The sequence below is a fragment of the Rhinoderma darwinii genome, unplaced genomic scaffold, assembly GCF_050947455.1.
Source record: "Rhinoderma darwinii isolate aRhiDar2 unplaced genomic scaffold, aRhiDar2.hap1 Scaffold_4099, whole genome shotgun sequence".
Taxonomy (NCBI): Eukaryota; Metazoa; Chordata; class Amphibia; order Anura; family Rhinodermatidae; genus Rhinoderma; species Rhinoderma darwinii.
In genome coordinates, this window is record NW_027463672.1 from 1 (window position 1) to 20798 (window position 20798).

At 47.9% G+C, this 20798-nt stretch overlaps 14 non-coding genes across 14 annotated transcripts; all 14 read right to left on the reverse strand.

Moving 5' to 3' along the window:
- Positions 1 to 1222: 1222 nt before the first annotated feature.
- On the reverse strand, positions 1223 to 1413 carry LOC142709471 (U2 spliceosomal RNA). Its single transcript, XR_012869030.1, has one exon. It is a non-coding gene; the product is annotated as a U2 spliceosomal RNA (small nuclear RNA).
- A 1268-nt stretch (positions 1414 to 2681) lies between these two features.
- On the reverse strand, positions 2682 to 2872 carry LOC142709483 (U2 spliceosomal RNA). The gene has a single exon (XR_012869041.1). It is a non-coding gene; the product is annotated as a U2 spliceosomal RNA (small nuclear RNA).
- Positions 2873 to 4160: 1288 nt separating this feature from the next.
- Positions 4161 to 4351, reverse strand: LOC142709490 (U2 spliceosomal RNA). The gene has a single exon (XR_012869047.1). It is a non-coding gene; the product is annotated as a U2 spliceosomal RNA (small nuclear RNA).
- Positions 4352 to 5639: 1288 nt separating this feature from the next.
- LOC142709448 (U2 spliceosomal RNA) lies at positions 5640 to 5830 on the reverse strand. The gene has a single exon (XR_012869009.1). It is a non-coding gene; the product is annotated as a U2 spliceosomal RNA (small nuclear RNA).
- A 1304-nt stretch (positions 5831 to 7134) lies between these two features.
- On the reverse strand, positions 7135 to 7325 carry LOC142709449 (U2 spliceosomal RNA). Its single transcript, XR_012869010.1, has one exon. It is a non-coding gene; the product is annotated as a U2 spliceosomal RNA (small nuclear RNA).
- Positions 7326 to 8617: 1292 nt separating this feature from the next.
- On the reverse strand, positions 8618 to 8808 carry LOC142709450 (U2 spliceosomal RNA). The gene has a single exon (XR_012869011.1). It is a non-coding gene; the product is annotated as a U2 spliceosomal RNA (small nuclear RNA).
- Positions 8809 to 10076: 1268 nt separating this feature from the next.
- LOC142709451 (U2 spliceosomal RNA) lies at positions 10077 to 10267 on the reverse strand. The gene has a single exon (XR_012869012.1). It is a non-coding gene; the product is annotated as a U2 spliceosomal RNA (small nuclear RNA).
- Positions 10268 to 11543: 1276 nt separating this feature from the next.
- On the reverse strand, positions 11544 to 11734 carry LOC142709452 (U2 spliceosomal RNA). Its single transcript, XR_012869013.1, has one exon. It is a non-coding gene; the product is annotated as a U2 spliceosomal RNA (small nuclear RNA).
- A 1292-nt stretch (positions 11735 to 13026) lies between these two features.
- On the reverse strand, positions 13027 to 13217 carry LOC142709453 (U2 spliceosomal RNA). The gene has a single exon (XR_012869014.1). It is a non-coding gene; the product is annotated as a U2 spliceosomal RNA (small nuclear RNA).
- A 1287-nt stretch (positions 13218 to 14504) lies between these two features.
- On the reverse strand, positions 14505 to 14695 carry LOC142709454 (U2 spliceosomal RNA). Its single transcript, XR_012869015.1, has one exon. It is a non-coding gene; the product is annotated as a U2 spliceosomal RNA (small nuclear RNA).
- A 1271-nt stretch (positions 14696 to 15966) lies between these two features.
- Positions 15967 to 16157, reverse strand: LOC142709456 (U2 spliceosomal RNA). The gene has a single exon (XR_012869016.1). It is a non-coding gene; the product is annotated as a U2 spliceosomal RNA (small nuclear RNA).
- Positions 16158 to 17453: 1296 nt separating this feature from the next.
- LOC142709457 (U2 spliceosomal RNA) lies at positions 17454 to 17644 on the reverse strand. The gene has a single exon (XR_012869017.1). It is a non-coding gene; the product is annotated as a U2 spliceosomal RNA (small nuclear RNA).
- A 1284-nt stretch (positions 17645 to 18928) lies between these two features.
- On the reverse strand, positions 18929 to 19119 carry LOC142709458 (U2 spliceosomal RNA). The gene has a single exon (XR_012869018.1). It is a non-coding gene; the product is annotated as a U2 spliceosomal RNA (small nuclear RNA).
- A 1280-nt stretch (positions 19120 to 20399) lies between these two features.
- Positions 20400 to 20590, reverse strand: LOC142709460 (U2 spliceosomal RNA). The gene has a single exon (XR_012869020.1). It is a non-coding gene; the product is annotated as a U2 spliceosomal RNA (small nuclear RNA).
- Between the last annotated feature and the right edge of the window lie 208 nt (positions 20591 to 20798).

The following is a 20798-nucleotide window of genomic DNA, read 5'->3' on the forward strand; positions in this document are numbered from 1 at the left end:
TGCAGCGATTCAGCCTACTTCTAGGCAATTCCATGGGGCCCTGCAGGCTCACACACTCACAGCTACACGGGAGGTGAATAAAGGCCGGAGAGGAAGCCAGACAGGATTTGCTTCTTTTGCTTGCACCACAATGCAGTGCTGAAAGAGGAGGAATCTACATAAAAACGCCTTCCTGGCAACGCCCAAATGCCCTGCTGCCATGCAGATAAACACTGGCAGCGGCAGCAAGTGCATGCCCACAGCCACCCCTTGTTCCTTCACACCTTGTATCAGCTGTAATCCAGTCCAGTCCAGTGCTGCCTGCTGAGCAGCACTGACCAACACTGCCTGGGCCCAGGCTTTTATCTCTGAGGCCCCATTATGATGTCAGAAAGCTGGCTCTGGAATCCTGAGGGCTCCACTATGACACGTGCAAAGTTCCGTCTGAACTTTATATAAGACGGTGAGGCTCAGTCAGTCACTCAGTGTTGCCTGAGAGGGCAACACTGCAACAGCCGGCCGCCAGGCTGTCTTTTTTTTGCACAGCTAGTTGCCTCCAGGAGGCCACAAGAGGGAGACAAGGGACTGCAAAATGGAAAATAGGCATCCACCAACTTTACAGACAACTTCTCCTTGCTCCTACAACCTCCATCCTTGCACAGTTTGTTATTCTTCTAGGTAACATAGTAACAAATCCAAATTGCTGCTCTCTTTGTAGGCAAGCAAGGCTTTGTTGCAACTGCAATTCTTACTTCTTCTTGAAATGTAGGGACGACAGTACATTCCATCACATCCATCTAGTGTACACAGGTAGGTCCATTGTGGCGGGCAGGCGAGCGGGCGGGCTGCTTTATTGGCTGTTTGCTGTTCCCCTACTCCACTCCACTATTTGACTGTTGTGCTGCATCAATCAATCAATCAATCAATCAATCAATCAATCAATCAGTGGCTGGCTCAGGTGCAGCTCTTTAACTTACCTAAAAGGGAGGGCGGAGAGAAGACAAGGAAGGTGAATGAGGTGTTCCAATGTGAAATGCCGGAAACACAGAAACACAGACGACACACAACAAGAGGTGGCAATCTATTCATTAATTGCATTTAATCAATGAGCTCATTATCACTCATGCATTGTCCAACAGGTGTTGAAATAATGGGATTAAAAGGGGAGATCCCTTCAGAAAGACAGAAACAATAGCAAAGACAAAAAACACTTTTGGAATCTGCTTTTAGTCAACACATAAGGAAAGGGTGCACCGGTCCTGGAAATACTGCAATACCAGGTCAATGCGTGGAGTGGACAGAGCAAGCTCTATTTCCATCTCCCTGTTCTAAAAATCCATTTAATATATGGTCCCCAGATAGGGGACGTATCAGATATTAAACTGATAAGAACAGATACTACACTTGATCTTAGCCAAAAGGCCGAGAAGCGATAACCCGAACGGGCCGCGCGTTGCCCGAGCCTGCCCGATACTGCTGTTCAGCCCTTGCAGCGATTCAGCCTACTTCTAGGCAATTCCATGGGGCCCTGCAGGCTCACACACTCACAGCTACACGGGAGGTGAATAAAGGCCGGAGAGGAAGCCAGACAGGATTTGCTTCTTTTGCTTGCACCACAATGCAGTGCTGAAAGAGGAGGAATCTACATAAAAACGCCTTCCTGGCAACGCCCAAATGCCCTGCTGCCATGCAGATAAACACTGGCAGCGGCAGCAAGTGCATGCCCACAGCCACCCCTTGTTCCTTCACACCTTGTATCAGCTGTAATCCAGTCCAGTCCAGTGCTGCCTGCTGAGCAGCACTGACCAACACTGCCTGGGCCCAGGCTTTTATCTCTGAGGCCCCATTATGATGTCAGAAAGCTGGCTCTGGAATCCTGAGGGCTCCACTATGACACGTGCAAAGTTCCGTCTGAACTTTATATAAGACGGTGAGGCTCAGTCAGTCACTCAGTGTTGCCTGAGAGGGCAACACTGCAACAGCCGGCCGCCAGGCTGTCTTTTTTTTGCACAGCTAGTTGCCTCCAGGAGGCCACAAGAGGGAGACAAGGGACTGCAAAATGGAAAATAGGCATCCACCAACTTTACAGACAACTTCTCCTTGCTCCTACAACCTCCATCCTTGCACAGTTTGTTATTCTTCTAGGTAACATAGTAACAAATCCAAATTGCTGCTCTCTTTGTAGGCAAGCAAGGCTTTGTTGCAACTGCAATTCTTACTTCTTCTTGAAATGTAGGGACGACAGTACATTCCATCACATCCATCTAGTGTACACAGGTAGGTCCATTGTGGCGGGCAGGCGAGCGGGCGGGCTGCTTTATTGGCTGTTTGCTGTTCCCCTACTCCACTCCACTATTTGACTGTTGTGCTGCATCAATCAATCAATCAATCAATCAATCAATCAGTGGCTGGCTCAGGTGCAGCTCTTTAACTTACCTAAAAGGGAGGGCGGAGAGAAGACAAGGAAGGTGAATGAGGTGTTCCAATGTGAAATGCCGGAAACACAGAAACACAGACGACACACAACAAGAGGTGGCAATCTATTCATTAATTGCATTTAATCAATGAGCTCATTATCACTCATGCATTGTCCAACAGGTGTTGAAATAATGGGATTAAAAGGGGAGATCCCTTCAGAAAGACAGAAACAATAGCAAAGACAAAAAACACTTTTGGAATCTGCTTTTAGTCAACACATAAGGAAAGGGTGCACCGGTCCTGGAAATACTGCAATACCAGGTCAATGCGTGGAGTGGACAGAGCAAGCTCTATTTCCATCTCCCTGTTCTAAAAATCCATTTAATATATGGTCCCCAGATAGGGGACGTATCAGATATTAAACTGATAAGAACAGATACTACACTTGATCTTAGCCAAAAGGCCGAGAAGCGATAACCCGAACGGGCCGCGCGTTGCCCGAGCCTGCCCGATACTGCTGTTCAGCCCTTGCAGCGATTCAGCCTACTTCTAGGCAATTCCATGGGGCCCTGCAGGCTCACACACTCACAGCTACACGGGAGGTGAATAAAGGCTGGAGAGGAAGCCAGACAGGATTTGCTTCTTTTGCTTGCACCACAATGCAGTGCTGAAAGAGGAGGAATCTACATAAAAACGCCTTCCTGGCAACGCCCAAATGCCCTGCTGCCATGCAGATAAACACTGGCAGCGGCAGCAAGTGCATGCCCACAGCCACCCCTTGTTCATTCACACCTTGTATCAGCTGTAATCCAGTCCAGTCCAGTGCTGCCTGCTGAGCAGCACTGACCAACACTGCCTGGGCCCAGGCTTTTATCTCTGAGGCCCCATTATGATGTCAGAAAGCTGGCTCTGGAATCCTGAGGGCTCCACTATGACACGTGCAAAGTTCCGTCTGAACTTTATATAAGACGGTGAGGCTCAGTCAGTCACTCAGTGTTGCCTGAGAGGGCAACACTGCAACAGCCGGCCGCCAGGCTGTCTTTTTTTTGCACAGCTAGTTGCCTCCAGGAGGCCACAAGAGGGAGACAAGGGACTGCAAAATGGAAAATAGGCATCCACCAACTTTACAGACAACTTCTCCTTGCTCCTACAACCTCCATCCTTGCACAGTTTGTTATTCTTCTAGGTAACATAGTAACAAATCCAAATTGCTGCTCTCTTTGTAGGCAAGCAAGGCTTTGTTGCAACTGCAATTCTTACTTCTTCTTGAAATGTAGGGACGACAGTACATTCCATCACATCCATCTAGTGTACACAGGTAGGTCCATTGTGGCGGGCAGGCGAGCGGGCGGGCTGCTTTATTGGCTGTTTGCTGTTCCCCTACTCCACTCCACTATTTGACTGTTGTGCTGCATCAATCAATCAATCAATCAATCAATCAATCAATCAATCAATCAATCAATCAGTGGCTGGCTCAGGTGCAGCTCTTTAACTTACCTAAAAGGGAGGGCGGAGAGAAGACAAGGAAGGTGAATGAGGTGTTCCAATGTGAAATGCCGGAAACACAGAAACACAGACGACACACAACAAGAGGTGGCAATCTATTCATTAATTGCATTTAATCAATGAGCTCATTATCACTCATGCATTGTACAACAGGTGTTGAAATAATGGGATTAAAAGGGGAGATCCCTTCAGAAAGACAGAAACAATAGCAAAGACAAAAAACACTTTTGGAATCTGCTTTTAGTCAACACATAAGGAAAGGGTGCACCGGTCCTGGAAATACTGCAATACCAGGTCAATGCGTGGAGTGGACAGAGCAAGCTCTATTTCCATCTCCCTGTTCTAAAAATCCATTTAATATATGGTCCCCAGATAGGGGACGTATCAGATATTAAACTGATAAGAACAGATACTACACTTGATCTTAGCCAAAAGGCCGAGAAGCGATAACCCGAACGGGCCGCGCGTTGCCCGAGCCTGCCCGATACTGCTGTTCAGCCCTTGCAGCGATTCAGCCTACTTCTAGGCAATTCCATGGGGCCCTGCAGGCTCACACACTCACAGCTACACGGGAGGTGAATAAAGGCCGGAGAGGAAGCCAGACAGGATTTGCTTCTTTTGCTTGCACCACAATGCAGTGCTGAAAGAGGAGGAATCTACATAAAAACGCCTTCCTGGCAACGCCCAAATGCCCTGCTGCCATGCAGATAAACACTGGCAGCGGCAGCAAGTGCATGCCCACAGCCACCCCTTGTTCCTTCACACCTTGTATCAGCTGTAATCCAGTCCAGTCCAGTGCTGCCTGCTGAGCAGCACTGACCAACACTGCCTGGGCCCAGGCTTTTATCTCTGAGGCCCCATTATGATGTCAGAAAGCTGGCTCTGGAATCCTGAGGGCTCCACTATGACACGTGCAAAGTTCCGTCTGAACTTTATATAAGACGGTGAGGCTCAGTCAGTCACTCAGTGTTGCCTGAGAGGGCAACACTGCAACAGCCGGCCGCCAGGCTGTCTTTTTTTTGCACAGCTAGTTGCCTCCAGGAGGCCACAAGAGGGAGACAAGGGACTGCAAAATGGAAAATAGGCATCCACCAACTTTACAGACAACTTCTCCTTGCTCCTACAACCTCCATCCTTGCACAGTTTGTTATTCTTCTAGGTAACATAGTAACAAATCCAAATTGCTGCTCTCTTTGTAGGCAAGCAAGGCTTTGTTGCAACTGCAATTCTTACTTCTTCTTGAAATGTAGGGACGACAGTACATTCCATCACATCCATCTAGTGTACACAGGTAGGTCCATTGTGGCGGGCAGGCGAGCGGGCGGGCTGCTTTATTGGCTGTTTGCTGTTCCCCTACTCCACTCCACTATTTGACTGTTGTGCTGCATCAATCAATCAATCAATCAATCAATCAATCAATCAATCAATCAATCAATCAGTGGCTGGCTCAGGTGCAGCTCTTTAACTTACCTAAAAGGGAGGGCGGAGAGAAGACAAGGAAGGTGAATGAGGTGTTCCAATGTGAAATGCCGGAAACACAGAAACACAGACGACACACAACAAGAGGTGGCAATCTATTCATTAATTGCATTTAATCAATGAGCTCATTATCACTCATGCATTGTCCAACAGGTGTTGAAATAATGGGATTAAAAGGGGAGATCCCTTCAGAAAGACAGAAACAATAGCAAAGACAAAAAACACTTTTGGAATCTGCTTTTAGTCAACACATAAGGAAAGGGTGCACCGGTCCTGGAAATACTGCAATACCAGGTCAATGCGTGGAGTGGACAGAGCAAGCTCTATTTCCATCTCCCTGTTCTAAAAATCCATTTAATATATGGTCCCCAGATAGGGGACGTATCAGATATTAAACTGATAAGAACAGATACTACACTTGATCTTAGCCAAAAGGCCGAGAAGCGATAACCCGAACGGGCCGCGCGTTGCCCGAGCCTGCCCGATACTGCTGTTCAGCCCTTGCAGCGATTCAGCCTACTTCTAGGCAATTCCATGGGGCCCTGCAGGCTCACACACTCACAGCTACACGGGAGGTGAATAAAGGCCGGAGAGGAAGCCAGACAGGATTTGCTTCTTTTGCTTGCACCACAATGCAGTGCTGAAAGAGGAGGAATCTACATAAAAACGCCTTCCTGGCAACGCCCAAATGCCCTGCTGCCATGCAGATAAACACTGGCAGCGGCAGCAAGTGCATGCCCACAGCCACCCCTTGTTCCTTCACACCTTGTATCAGCTGTAATCCAGTCCAGTCCAGTGCTGCCTGCTGAGCAGCACTGACCAACACTGCCTGGGCCCAGGCTTTTATCTCTGAGGCCCCATTATGATGTCAGAAAGCTGGCTCTGGAATCCTGAGGGCTCCACTATGACACGTGCAAAGTTCCGTCTGAACTTTATATAAGACGGTGAGGCTCAGTCAGTCACTCAGTGTTGCCTGAGAGGGCAACACTGCAACAGCCGGCCGCCAGGCTGTCTTTTTTTTGCACAGCTAGTTGCCTCCAGGAGGCCACAAGAGGGAGACAAGGGACTGCAAAATGGAAAATAGGCATCCACCAACTTTACAGACAACTTCTCCTTGCTCCTACAACCTCCATCCTTGCACAGTTTGTTATTCTTCTAGGTAACATAGTAACAAATCCAAATTGCTGCTCTCTTTGTAGGCAAGCAAGGCTTTGTTGCAACTGCAATTCTTACTTCTTCTTGAAATGTAGGGACGACAGTACATTCCATCACATCCATCTAGTGTACACAGGTAGGTCCATTGTGGCGGGCAGGCGAGCGGGCGGGCTGCTTTATTGGCTGTTTGCTGTTCCCCTACTCCACTCCACTATTTGACTGTTGTGCTGCATCAATCAATCAATCAATCAATCAATCAATCAATCAATCAATCAATCAATCAATCAATCAATCAATCAGTGGCTGGCTCAGGTGCAGCTCTTTAACTTACCTAAAAGGGAGGGCGGAGAGAAGACAAGGAAGGTGAATGAGGTGTTCCAATGTGAAATGCCGGAAACACAGAAACACAGACGACACACAACAAGAGGTGGCAATCTATTCATTAATTGCATTTAATCAATGAGCTCATTATCACTCATGCATTGTCCAACAGGTGTTGAAATAATGGGATTAAAAGGGGAGATCCCTTCAGAAAGACAGAAACAATAGCAAAGACAAAAAACACTTTTGGAATCTGCTTTTAGTCAACACATAAGGAAAGGGTGCACCGGTCCTGGAAATACTGCAATACCAGGTCAATGCGTGGAGTGGACAGAGCAAGCTCTATTTCCATCTCCCTGTTCTAAAAATCCATTTAATATATGGTCCCCAGATAGGGGACGTATCAGATATTAAACTGATAAGAACAGATACTACACTTGATCTTAGCCAAAAGGCCGAGAAGCGATAACCCGAACGGGCCGCGCGTTGCCCGAGCCTGCCCGATACTGCTGTTCAGCCCTTGCAGCGATTCAGCCTACTTCTAGGCAATTCCATGGGGCCCTGCAGGCTCACACACTCACAGCTACACGGGAGGTGAATAAAGGCCGGAGAGGAAGCCAGACAGGATTTGCTTCTTTTGCTTGCACCACAATGCAGTGCTGAAAGAGGAGGAATCTACATAAAAACGCCTTCCTGGCAACGCCCAAATGCCCTGCTGCCATGCAGATAAACACTGGCAGCGGCAGCAAGTGCATGCCCACAGCCACCCCTTGTTCCTTCACACCTTGTATCAGCTGTAATCCAGTCCAGTCCAGTGCTGCCTGCTGAGCAGCACTGACCAACACTGCCTGGGCCCAGGCTTTTATCTCTGAGGCCCCATTATGATGTCAGAAAGCTGGCTCTGGAATCCTGAGGGCTCCACTATGACACGTGCAAAGTTCCGTCTGAACTTTATATAAGACGGTGAGGCTCAGTCAGTCACTCAGTGTTGCCTGAGAGGGCAACACTGCAACAGCCGGCCGCCAGGCTGTCTTTTTTTTGCACAGCTAGTTGCCTCCAGGAGGCCACAAGAGGGAGACAAGGGACTGCAAAATGGAAAATAGGCATCCACCAACTTTACAGACAACTTCTCCTTGCTCCTACAACCTCCATCCTTGCACAGTTTGTTATTCTTCTAGGTAACATAGTAACAAATCCAAATTGCTGCTCTCTTTGTAGGCAAGCAAGGCTTTGTTGCAACTGCAATTCTTACTTCTTCTTGAAATGTAGGGACGACAGTACATTCCATCACATCCATCTAGTGTACACAGGTAGGTCCATTGTGGCGGGCAGGCGAGCGGGCGGGCTGCTTTATTGGCTGTTTGCTGTTCCCCTACTCCACTCCACTATTTGACTGTTGTGCTGCATCAATCAATCAATCAATCAATCAATCAATCAATCAATCAATCAATCAATCAATCAGTGGCTGGCTCAGGTGCAGCTCTTTAACTTACCTAAAAGGGAGGGCGGAGAGAAGACAAGGAAGGTGAATGAGGTGTTCCAATGTGAAATGCCGGAAACACAGAAACACAGACGACACACAACAAGAGATGGCAATCTATTCATTAATTGCATTTAATCAATGAGCTCATTATCACTCATGCATTGTCCAACAGGTGTTGAAATAATGGGATTAAAAGGGGAGATCCCTTCAGAAAGACAGAAACAATAGCAAAGACAAAAAACACTTTTGGAATCTGCTTTTAGTCAACACATAAGGAAAGGGTGCACCGGTCCTGGAAATACTGCAATACCAGGTCAATGCGTGGAGTGGACAGAGCAAGCTCTATTTCCATCTCCCTGTTCTAAAAATCCATTTAATATATGGTCCCCAGATAGGGGACGTATCAGATATTAAACTGATAAGAACAGATACTACACTTGATCTTAGCCAAAAGGCCGAGAAGCGATAACCCGAACGGGCCGCGCGTTGCCCGAGCCTGCCCGATACTGCTGTTCAGCCCTTGCAGCGATTCAGCCTACTTCTAGGCAATTCCATGGGGCCCTGCAGGCTCACACACTCACAGCTACACGGGAGGTGAATAAAGGCCGGAGAGGAAGCCAGACAGGATTTGCTTCTTTTGCTTGCACCACAATGCAGTGCTGAAAGAGGAGGAATCTACATAAAAACGCCTTCCTGGCAACGCCCAAATGCCCTGCTGCCATGCAGATAAACACTGGCAGCGGCAGCAAGTGCATGCCCACAGCCACCCCTTGTTCCTTCACACCTTGTATCAGCTGTAATCCAGTCCAGTCCAGTGCTGCCTGCTGAGCAGCACTGACCAACACTGCCTGGGCCCAGGCTTTTATCTCTGAGGCCCCATTATGATGTCAGAAAGCTGGCTCTGGAATCCTGAGGGCTCCACTATGACACGTGCAAAGTTCCGTCTGAACTTTATATAAGACGGTGAGGCTCAGTCAGTCACTCAGTGTTGCCTGAGAGGGCAACACTGCAACAGCCGGCCGCCAGGCTGTCTTTTTTTTGCACAGCTAGTTGCCTCCAGGAGGCCACAAGAGGGAGACAAGGGACTGCAAAATGGAAAATAGGCATCCACCAACTTTACAGACAACTTCTCCTTGCTCCTACAACCTCCATCCTTGCACAGTTTGTTATTCTTCTAGGTAACATAGTAACAAATCCAAATTGCTGCTCTCTTTGTAGGCAAGCAAGGCTTTGTTGCAACTGCAATTCTTACTTCTTCTTGAAATGTAGGGACGACAGTACATTCCATCACATCCATCTAGTGTACACAGGTAGGTCCATTGTGGCGGGCAGGCAAGCGGGCGGGCTGCTTTATTGGCTGTTTGCTGTTCCCCTACTCCACTCCACTATTTGACTGTTGTGCTGCATCAATCAATCAATCAATCAATCAATCAATCAGTGGCTGGCTCAGGTGCAGCTCTTTAACTTACCTAAAAGGGAGGGCGGAGAGAAGACAAGGAAGGTGAATGAGGTGTTCCAATGTGAAATGCCGGAAACACAGAAACACAGACGACACACAACAAGAGATGGCAATCTATTCATTAATTGCATTTAATCAATGAGCTCATTATCACTCATGCATTGTCCAACAGGTGTTGAAATAATGGGATTAAAAGGGGAGATCCCTTCAGAAAGACAGAAACAATAGCAAAGACAAAAAACACTTTTGGAATCTGCTTTTAGTCAACACATAAGGAAAGGGTGCACCGGTCCTGGAAATACTGCAATACCAGGTCAATGCGTGGAGTGGACAGAGCAAGCTCTATTTCCATCTCCCTGTTCTAAAAATCCATTTAATATATGGTCCCCAGATAGGGGACGTATCAGATATTAAACTGATAAGAACAGATACTACACTTGATCTTAGCCAAAAGGCCGAGAAGCGATAACCCGAACGGGCCGCGCGTTGCCCGAGCCTGCCCGATACTGCTGTTCAGCCCTTGCAGCGATTCAGCCTACTTCTAGGCAATTCCATGGGGCCCTGCAGGCTCACACACTCACAGCTACACGGGAGGTGAATAAAGGCCGGAGAGGAAGCCAGACAGGATTTGCTTCTTTTGCTTGCACCACAATGCAGTGCTGAAAGAGGAGGAATCTACATAAAAACGCCTTCCTGGCAACGCCCAAATGCCCTGCTGCCATGCAGATAAACACTGGCAGCGGCAGCAAGTGCATGCCCACAGCCACCCCTTGTTCCTTCACACCTTGTATCAGCTGTAATCCAGTCCAGTCCAGTGCTGCCTGCTGAGCAGCACTGACCAACACTGCCTGGGCCCAGGCTTTTATCTCTGAGGCCCCATTATGATGTCAGAAAGCTGGCTCTGGAATCCTGAGGGCTCCACTATGACACGTGCAAAGTTCCGTCTGAACTTTATATAAGACGGTGAGGCTCAGTCAGTCACTCAGTGTTGCCTGAGAGGGCAACACTGCAACAGCCGGCCGCCAGGCTGTCTTTTTTTTGCACAGCTAGTTGCCTCCAGGAGGCCACAAGAGGGAGACAAGGGACTGCAAAATGGAAAATAGGCATCCACCAACTTTACAGACAACTTCTCCTTGCTCCTACAACCTCCATCCTTGCACAGTTTGTTATTCTTCTAGGTAACATAGTAACAAATCCAAATTGCTGCTCTCTTTGTAGGCAAGCAAGGCTTTGTTGCAACTGCAATTCTTACTTCTTCTTGAAATGTAGGGACGACAGTACATTCCATCACATCCATCTAGTGTACACAGGTAGGTCCATTGTGGCGGGCAGGCGAGCGGGCGGGCTGCTTTATTGGCTGTTTGCTGTTCCCCTACTCCACTCCACTATTTGACTGTTGTGCTGCATCAATCAATCAATCAATCAATCAATCAATCAATCAATCAGTGGCTGGCTCAGGTGCAGCTCTTTAACTTACCTAAAAGGGAGGGCGGAGAGAAGACAAGGAAGGTGAATGAGGTGTTCCAATGTGAAATGCCGGAAACACAGAAACACAGACGACACACAACAAGAGGTGGCAATCTATTCATTAATTGCATTTAATCAATGAGCTCATTATCACTCATGCATTGTCCAACAGGTGTTGAAATAATGGGATTAAAAGGGGAGATCCCTTCAGAAAGACAGAAACAATAGCAAAGACAAAAAACACTTTTGGAATCTGCTTTTAGTCAACACATAAGGAAAGGGTGCACCGGTCCTGGAAATACTGCAATACCAGGTCAATGCGTGGAGTGGACAGAGCAAGCTCTATTTCCATCTCCCTGTTCTAAAAATCCATTTAATATATGGTCCCCAGATAGGGGACGTATCAGATATTAAACTGATAAGAACAGATACTACACTTGATCTTAGCCAAAAGGCCGAGAAGCGATAACCCGAACGGGCCGCGCGTTGCCCGAGCCTGCCCGATACTGCTGTTCAGCCCTTGCAGCGATTCAGCCTACTTCTAGGCAATTCCATGGGGCCCTGCAGGCTCACACACTCACAGCTACACGGGAGGTGAATAAAGGCCGGAGAGGAAGCCAGACAGGATTTGCTTCTTTTGCTTGCACCACAATGCAGTGCTGAAAGAGGAGGAATCTACATAAAAACGCCTTCCTGGCAACGCCCAAATGCCCTGCTGCCATGCAGATAAACACTGGCAGCGGCAGCAAGTGCATGCCCACAGCCACCCCTTGTTCCTTCACACCTTGTATCAGCTGTAATCCAGTCCAGTCCAGTGCTGCCTGCTGAGCAGCACTGACCAACACTGCCTGGGCCCAGGCTTTTATCTCTGAGGCCCCATTATGATGTCAGAAAGCTGGCTCTGGAATCCTGAGGGCTCCACTATGACACGTGCAAAGTTCCGTCTGAACTTTATATAAGACGGTGAGGCTCAGTCAGTCACTCAGTGTTGCCTGAGAGGGCAACACTGCAACAGCCGGCCGCCAGGCTGTCTTTTTTTTTGCACAGCTAGTTGCCTCCAGGAGGCCACAAGAGGGAGACAAGGGACTGCAAAATGGAAAATAGGCATCCACCAACTTTACAGACAACTTCTCCTTGCTCCTACAACCTCCATCCTTGCACAGTTTGTTATTCTTCTAGGTAACATAGTAACAAATCCAAATTGCTGCTCTCTTTGTAGGCAAGCAAGGCTTTGTTGCAACTGCAATTCTTACTTCTTCTTGAAATGTAGGGACGACAGTACATTCCATCACATCCATCTAGTGTACACAGGTAGGTCCATTGTGGCGGGCAGGCGAGCGGGCGGGCTGCTTTATTGGCTGTTTGCTGTTCCCTACTCCACTCCACTATTTGACTGTTGTGCTGCATCAATCAATCAATCAATCAATCAATCAATCAATCAATCAATCAATCAATCAATCAGTGGCTGGCTCAGGTGCAGCTCTTTAACTTACCTAAAAGGGAGGGCGGAGAGAAGACAAGGAAGGTGAATGAGGTGTTCCAATGTGAAATGCCGGAAACACAGAAACACAGACGACACACAACAAGAGGTGGCAATCTATTCATTAATTGCATTTAATCAATGAGCTCATTATCACTCATGCATTGTCCAACAGGTGTTGAAATAATGGGATTAAAAGGGGAGATCCCTTCAGAAAGACAGAAACAATAGCAAAGACAAAAAACACTTTTGGAATCTGCTTTTAGTCAACACATAAGGAAAGGGTGCACCGGTCCTGGAAATACTGCAATACCAGGTCAATGCGTGGAGTGGACAGAGCAAGCTCTATTTCCATCTCCCTGTTCTAAAAATCCATTTAATATATGGTCCCCAGATAGGGGACGTATCAGATATTAAACTGATAAGAACAGATACTACACTTGATCTTAGCCAAAAGGCCGAGAAGCGATAACCCGAACGGGCCGCGCGTTGCCCGAGCCTGCCCGATACTGCTGTTCAGCCCTTGCAGCGATTCAGCCTACTTCTAGGCAATTCCATGGGGCCCTGCAGGCTCACACACTCACAGCTACACGGGAGGTGAATAAAGGCCGGAGAGGAAGCCAGACAGGATTTGCTTCTTTTGCTTGCACCACAATGCAGTGCTGAAAGAGGAGGAATCTACATAAAAACGCCTTCCTGGCAACGCCCAAATGCCCTGCTGCCATGCAGATAAACACTGGCAGCGGCAGCAAGTGCATGCCCACAGCCACCCCTTGTTCCTTCACACCTTGTATCAGCTGTAATCCAGTCCAGTCCAGTGCTGCCTGCTGAGCAGCACTGACCAACACTGCCTGGGCCCAGGCTTTTATCTCTGAGGCCCCATTATGATGTCAGAAAGCTGGCTCTGGAATCCTGAGGGCTCCACTATGACACGTGCAAAGTTCCGTCTGAACTTTATATAAGACGGTGAGGCTCAGTCAGTCACTCAGTGTTGCCTGAGAGGGCAACACTGCAACAGCCGGCCGCCAGGCTGTCTTTTTTTTGCACAGCTAGTTGCCTCCAGGAGGCCACAAGAGGGAGACAAGGGACTGCAAAATGGAAAATAGGCATCCACCAACTTTACAGACAACTTCTCCTTGCTCCTACAACCTCCATCCTTGCACAGTTTGTTATTCTTCTAGGTAACATAGTAACAAATCCAAATTGCTGCTCTCTTTGTAGGCAAGCAAGGCTTTGTTGCAACTGCAATTCTTACTTCTTCTTGAAATGTAGGGACGACAGTACATTCCATCACATCCATCTAGTGTACACAGGTAGGTCCATTGTGGCGGGCAGGCGAGCGGGCGGGCTGCTTTATTGGCTGTTTGCTGTTCCCTACTCCACTCCACTATTTGACTGTTGTGCTGCATCAATCAATCAATCAATCAATCAATCAATCAATCAATCAATCAATCAATCAGTGGCTGGCTCAGGTGCAGCTCTTTAACTTACCTAAAAGGGAGGGCGGAGAGAAGACAAGGAAGGTGAATGAGGTGTTCCAATGTGAAATGCCGGAAACACAGAAACACAGACGACACACAACAAGAGGTGGCAATCTATTCATTAATTGCATTTAATCAATGAGCTCATTATCACTCATGCATTGTCCAACAGGTGTTGAAATAATGGGATTAAAAGGGGAGATCCCTTCAGAAAGACAGAAACAATAGCAAAGACAAAAAACACTTTTGGAATCTGCTTTTAGTCAACACATAAGGAAAGGGTGCACCGGTCCTGGAAATACTGCAATACCAGGTCAATGCGTGGAGTGGACAGAGCAAGCTCTATTTCCATCTCCCTGTTCTAAAAATCCATTTAATATATGGTCCCCAGATAGGGGACGTATCAGATATTAAACTGATAAGAACAGATACTACACTTGATCTTAGCCAAAAGGCCGAGAAGCGATAACCCGAACGGGCCGCGCGTTGCCCGAGCCTGCCCGATACTGCTGTTCAGCCCTTGCAGCGATTCAGCCTACTTCTAGGCAATTCCATGGGGCCCTGCAGGCTCACACACTCACAGCTACACGGGAGGTGAATAAAGGCCGGAGAGGAAGCCAGACAGGATTTGCTTCTTTTGCTTGCACCACAATGCAGTGCTGAAAGAGGAGGAATCTACATAAAAACGCCTTCCTGGCAACGCCCAAATGCCCTGCTGCCATGCAGATAAACACTGGCAGCGGCAGCAAGTGCATGCCCACAGCCACCCCTTGTTCCTTCACACCTTGTATCAGCTGTAATCCAGTCCAGTCCAGTGCTGCCTGCTGAGCAGCACTGACCAACACTGCCTGGGCCCAGGCTTTTATCTCTGAGGCCCCATTATGATGTCAGAAAGCTGGCTCTGGAATCCTGAGGGCTCCACTATGACACGTGCAAAGTTCCGTCTGAACTTTATATAAGACGGTGAGGCTCAGTCAGTCACTCAGTGTTGCCTGAGAGGGCAACACTGCAACAGCCGGCCGCCAGGCTGTCTTTTTTTTGCACAGCTAGTTGCCTCCAGGAGGCCACAAGAGGGAGACAAGGGACTGCAAAATGGAAAATAGGCATCCACCAACTTTACAGACAACTTCTCCTTGCTCCTACAACCTCCATCCTTGCACAGTTTGTTATTCTTCTAGGTAACATAGTAACAAATCCAAATTGCTGCTCTCTTTGTAGGCAAGCAAGTCTTTGTTGCAACTGCAATTCTTACTTCTTCTTGAAATGTAGGGACGACAGTACATTCCATCACATCCATCTAGTGTACACAGGTAGGTCCATTGTGGCGGGCAGGCGAGCGGGCGGGCTGCTTTATTGGCTGTTTGCTGTTCCCTACTCCACTCCACTATTTGACTGTTGTGCTGCATCAATCAATCAATCAATCAATCAATCAATCAATCAGTGGCTGGCTCAGGTGCAGCTCTTTAACTTACCTAAAAGGGAGGGCGGAGAGAAGACAAGGAAGGTGAATGAGGTGTTCCAATGTGAAATGCCGGAAACACAGAAACACAGACGACACACAACAAGAGGTGGCAATCTATTCATTAATTGCATTTAATCAATGAGCTCATTATCACTCATGCATTGTCCAACAGGTGTTGAAATAATGGGATTAAAAGGGGAGATCCCTTCAGAAAGACAGAAACAATAGCAAAGACAAAAAACACTTTTGGAATCTGTTTTTAGTCAACACATAAGGAAAGGGTGCACCGGTCCTGGAAATACTGCAATACCAGGTCAATGCGTGGAGTGGACAGAGCAAGCTCTATTTCCATCTCCCTGTTCTAAAAATCCATTTAATATATGGTCCCCAGATAGGGGACGTATCAGATATTAAACTGATAAGAACAGATACTACACTTGATCTTAGCCAAAAGGCCGAGAAGCGATAACCCGAACGGGCCGCGCGTTGCCCGAGCCTGCCCGATACTGCTGTTCAGCCCTTGCAGCGATTCAGCCTACTTCTAGGCAATTCCATGGGGCCCTGCAGGCTCACACACTCACAGCTACACGGGAGGTGAATAAAGGCCGGAGAGGAAGCCAGACAGGATTTGCTTCTTTTGCTTGCACCACAATGCAGTGCTGAAAGAGGAGGAATCTACATAAAAACGCCTTCCTGGCAACGCCCAAATGCCCTGCTGCCATGCAGATAAACACTGGCAGCGGCAGCAAGTGCATGCCCACAGCCACCCCTTGTTCCTTCACACCTTGTATCAGCTGTAATCCAGTCCAGTCCAGTGCTGCCTGCTGAGCAGCACTGACCAACACTGCCTGGGCCCAGGCTTTTATCTCTGAGGCCCCATTATGATGTCAGAAAGCTGGCTCTGGAATCCTGAGGGCTCCACTATGACACGTGCAAAGTTCCGTCTGAACTTTATATAAGACGGTGAGGCTCAGTCAGTCACTCAGTGTTGCCTGAGAGGGCAACACTGCAACAGCCGGCCGCCAGGCTGTCTTTTTTTTGCACAGCTAGTTGCCTCCAGGAGGCCACAAGAGGGAGACAAGGGACTGCAAAATGGAAAATAGGCATCCACCAACTTTACAGACAACTTCTCCTTGCTCCTACAACCTCCATCCTTGCACAGTTTGTTATTCTTCTAGGTAACATAGTAACAAATCCAAATTGCTGCTCTCTTTGTAGGCAAGCAAGGCTTTGTTGCAACTGCAATTCTTACTTCTTCTTGAAATGTAGGGACGACAGTACATTCCATCACATCCATCTAGTGTACACAGGTAGGTCCATTGTGGCGGGCAGGCGAGCGGGCGGGCTGCTTTATTGGCTGTTTGCTGTTCCCCTACTCCACTCCACTATTTGACTGTTGTGCTGCATCAATCAATCAATCAATCAATCAATCAATCAATCAATCAATCAATCAATCAATCAATCAGTGGCTGGCTCAGGTGCAGCTCTTTAACTTACCTAAAAGGGAGGGCGGAGAGAAGACAAGGAAGGTGAATGAGGTGTTCCAATGTGAAATGCCGGAAACACAGAAACACAGACGACACACAACAAGAGGTGGCAATCTATTCATTAATTGCATTTAATCAATGAGCTCATTATCACTCATGCATTGTCCAACAGGTGTTGAAATAATGGGATTAAAAGGGGAGATCCCTTCATGAAGACAGAAACAATAGCAAAGACAAAAAACACTTTTGGAATCTGCTTTTAGTCAACACATAAGGAAAGGGTGCACCGGTCCTGGAAATACTGCAATACCAGGTCAATGCGTGGAGTGGACAGAGCAAGCTCTATTTCCATCTCCCTGTTCTAAAAATCCATTTAATATATGGTCCCCAGATAGGGGACGTATCAGATATTAAACTGATAAGAACAGATACTACACTTGATCTTAGCCAAAAGGCCGAGAAGCGATAACCCGAACGGGCCGCGCGTTGCCCGAGCCTGCCCGATACTGCTGTTCAGCCCTTGCAGCGATTCAGCCTACTTCTAGGCAATTCCATGGGGCCCTGCAGGCTCACACACTCACAGCTACACGGGAGGTGAATAAAGGCCGGAGAGGAAGCCAGACAGGATTTGCTTCTTTTGCTTGCACCACAATGCAGTGCTGAAAGAGGAGGAATCTACATAAAAACGCCTTCCTGGCAACGCCCAAATGCCCTGCTGCCATGCAGATAAACACTGGCAGCGGCAGCAAGTGCATGCCCACAGCCACCCCTTGTTCCTTCACACCTTGTATCAGCTGTAATCCAGTCCAGTCCAGTGCTGCCTGCTGAGCAGCACTGACCAACACTGCCTGGGCCCAGGCTTTTATCTCTGAGGCCCCATTATGATGTCAGAAAGCTGGCTCTGGAATCCTGAGGGCTCCACTATGACACGTGCAAAGTTCCGTCTGAACTTTATATAAGACGGTGAGGCTCAGTCAGTCACTCAGTGTTGCCTGAGAGGGCAACACTGCAACAGCCGGCCGCCAGGCTGTCTTTTTTTTGCACAGCTAGTTGCCTCCAGGAGGCCACAAGAGGGAGACAAGGGACTGCAAAATGGAAAATAGGCATCCACCAACTTTACAGACAACTTCTCCTTGCTCCTACAACCTCCATCCTTGCACAGTTTGTTATTCTTCTAGGTAACATAGTAACAAATCCAAATTGCTGCTCTCTTTGTAGGCAAGCAAGGCTTTGTTGCAACTGCAATTCTTACTTCTTCTTGAAATGTAGGGACGACAGTACATTCCATCACATCCATCTAGTGTACACAGGTAGGTCCATTGTGGCGGGCAGGCGAGCGGGCGGGCTGCTTTATTGGCTGTTTGCTGTTCCCCTACTCCACTCCACTATTTGACTGTTGTGCTGCATCAATCAATCAATCAATCAATCAATCAATCAATCAATCAATCAATCAGTGGCTGGCTCAGGTGCAGCTCTTTAACTTACCTAAAAGGGAGGGCGGAGAGAAGACAAGGAAGGTGAATGAGGTGTTCCAATGTGAAATGCCGGAAACACAGAAACACAGACGACACACAACAAGAGGTGGCAATCTATTCATTAATTGCATTTAATCAATGAGCTCATTATCACTCATGCATTGTCCAACAGGTGTTGAAATAATGGGATTAAAAGGGGAGATCCCTTCATGAAGACAGAAACAATAGCAAAGACAAAAAACACTTTTGGAATCTGCTTTTAGTCAACACATAAGGAAAGGGTGCACCGGTCCTGGAAATACTGCAATACCAGGTCAATGCGTGGAGTGGACAGAGCAAGCTCTATTTCCATCTCCCTGTTCTAAAAATCCATTTAATATATGGTCCCCAGATAGGGGACGTATCAGATATTAAACTGATAAGAACAGATACTACACTTGATCTTAGCCAAAAGGCCGAGAAGCGATAACCCGAACGGGCCGCGCGTTGCCCGAGCCTGCCCGATACTGCTGTTCAGCCCTTGCAGCGATTCAGCCTACTTCTAGGCAATTCCATGGGGCCCTGCAGGCTCACACACTCACAGCTACACGGGAGGTGAATAAAGGCCGGAGAGGAAGCCAGACAGGATTTGCTTCTTTTGCTTGCACCACAATGCAGTGCTGAAAGAGGAGGAATCTACATAAAAACGCCTTCCTGGCAACGCCCAAATGCCCTGCTGCCATGCAGATAAACACTGGCAGCGGCAGCAAGTGCATGCCCACAGCCACCCCTTGTTCCTTCACACCTTGTATCAGCTGTAATCCAGTCCAGTCCAGTGCTGCCTGCTGAGCAGCACTGACCAACACTGCCTGGGCCCAGGCTTTTATCTCTGAGGCCCCATTATGATGTCAGAAAGCTGGCTCTGGAATCCTGAGGGCTCCACTATGACACGTGCAAAGTTCCGTCTGAACTTTATATAAGACGGTGAGGCTCAGTCAGTCACTCAGTGTTGCCTGAGAGGGCAACACTGCAACAGCCGGCCGCCAGGCTGTCTTTTTTTTGCACAGCTAGTTGCCTCCAGGAGGCCACAAGAGGGAGACGAGGGACTGCAAAATGGAAAATAGGCATCCACCAACTTTACAGACAACTTCTCCTTGCTCCTACAACCTCCATCCTTGCACAGTTTGTTATTCTTCTAGGTAACATAGTAACAAATCCAAATTGCTGCTCTCTTTGTAGGCAAGCAAGGCTTTGTTGCAACTGCAATTCTTACTTCTTCTTGAAATGTAGGGACGACAGTACATTCCATCACATCCATCTAGTGTACACAGGTAGGTCCATTGTGGCGGGCAGGCGAGCGGGCGGGCTGCTTTATTGGCTGTTTGCTGTTCCCCTACTCCACTCCACTATTTGACTGTTGTGCTGCATCAATCAATCAATCAATCAATCAATCAATCAATCAATCAATCAGTGGCTGGCTCAGGTGCAGCTCTTTAACTTACCTAAAAGGGAGGGCGGAGAGAAGACAAGGAAGGTGAATGAGGTGTTCCAATGTGAAATGCCGGAAACACAGAAACACAGACGACACACAACAAGAGGTGGCAATCTATTCATTAATTGCATTTAATCAATGAGCTCATTATCACTCATGCATTGTCCAACAGGTGTTGAAATAATGGGATTAAAAGGGGAGATCCCTTCAGAAAGACAGAAACAATAGCAAAGACAAAAAACACTTTTGGAATCTGCTTTTAGTCAACACATAAGGAAAGGGTGCACCGGTCCTGGAAATACTGCAATACCAGGTCAATGCGTGGAGTGGACAGAGCAAGCTCTATTTCCATCTCCCTGTTCTAAAAATCCATTTAATATATGGTCCCCAGATAGGGGACGTATCAGATATTAAACTGATAAGAACAGATACTACACTTGATCTTAGCCAAAAGGCCGAGAAGCGATAACCCGAACGGGCCGCGCGTTGCCCGAGCCTGCCCGATACTGCTGTTCAGCCCTTGCAGCGATTCAGCCTACTTCTAGGCAATTCCATGGGGCCCTGCAGGCTCACACACTCACAGCTACACGGGAGGTGAATAAAGGCCGGAGAGGAAGCCAGACAGGATTTGCTTCTTTTGCTTGCACCACAATGCAGTGCTGAAAGAGGAGGAAT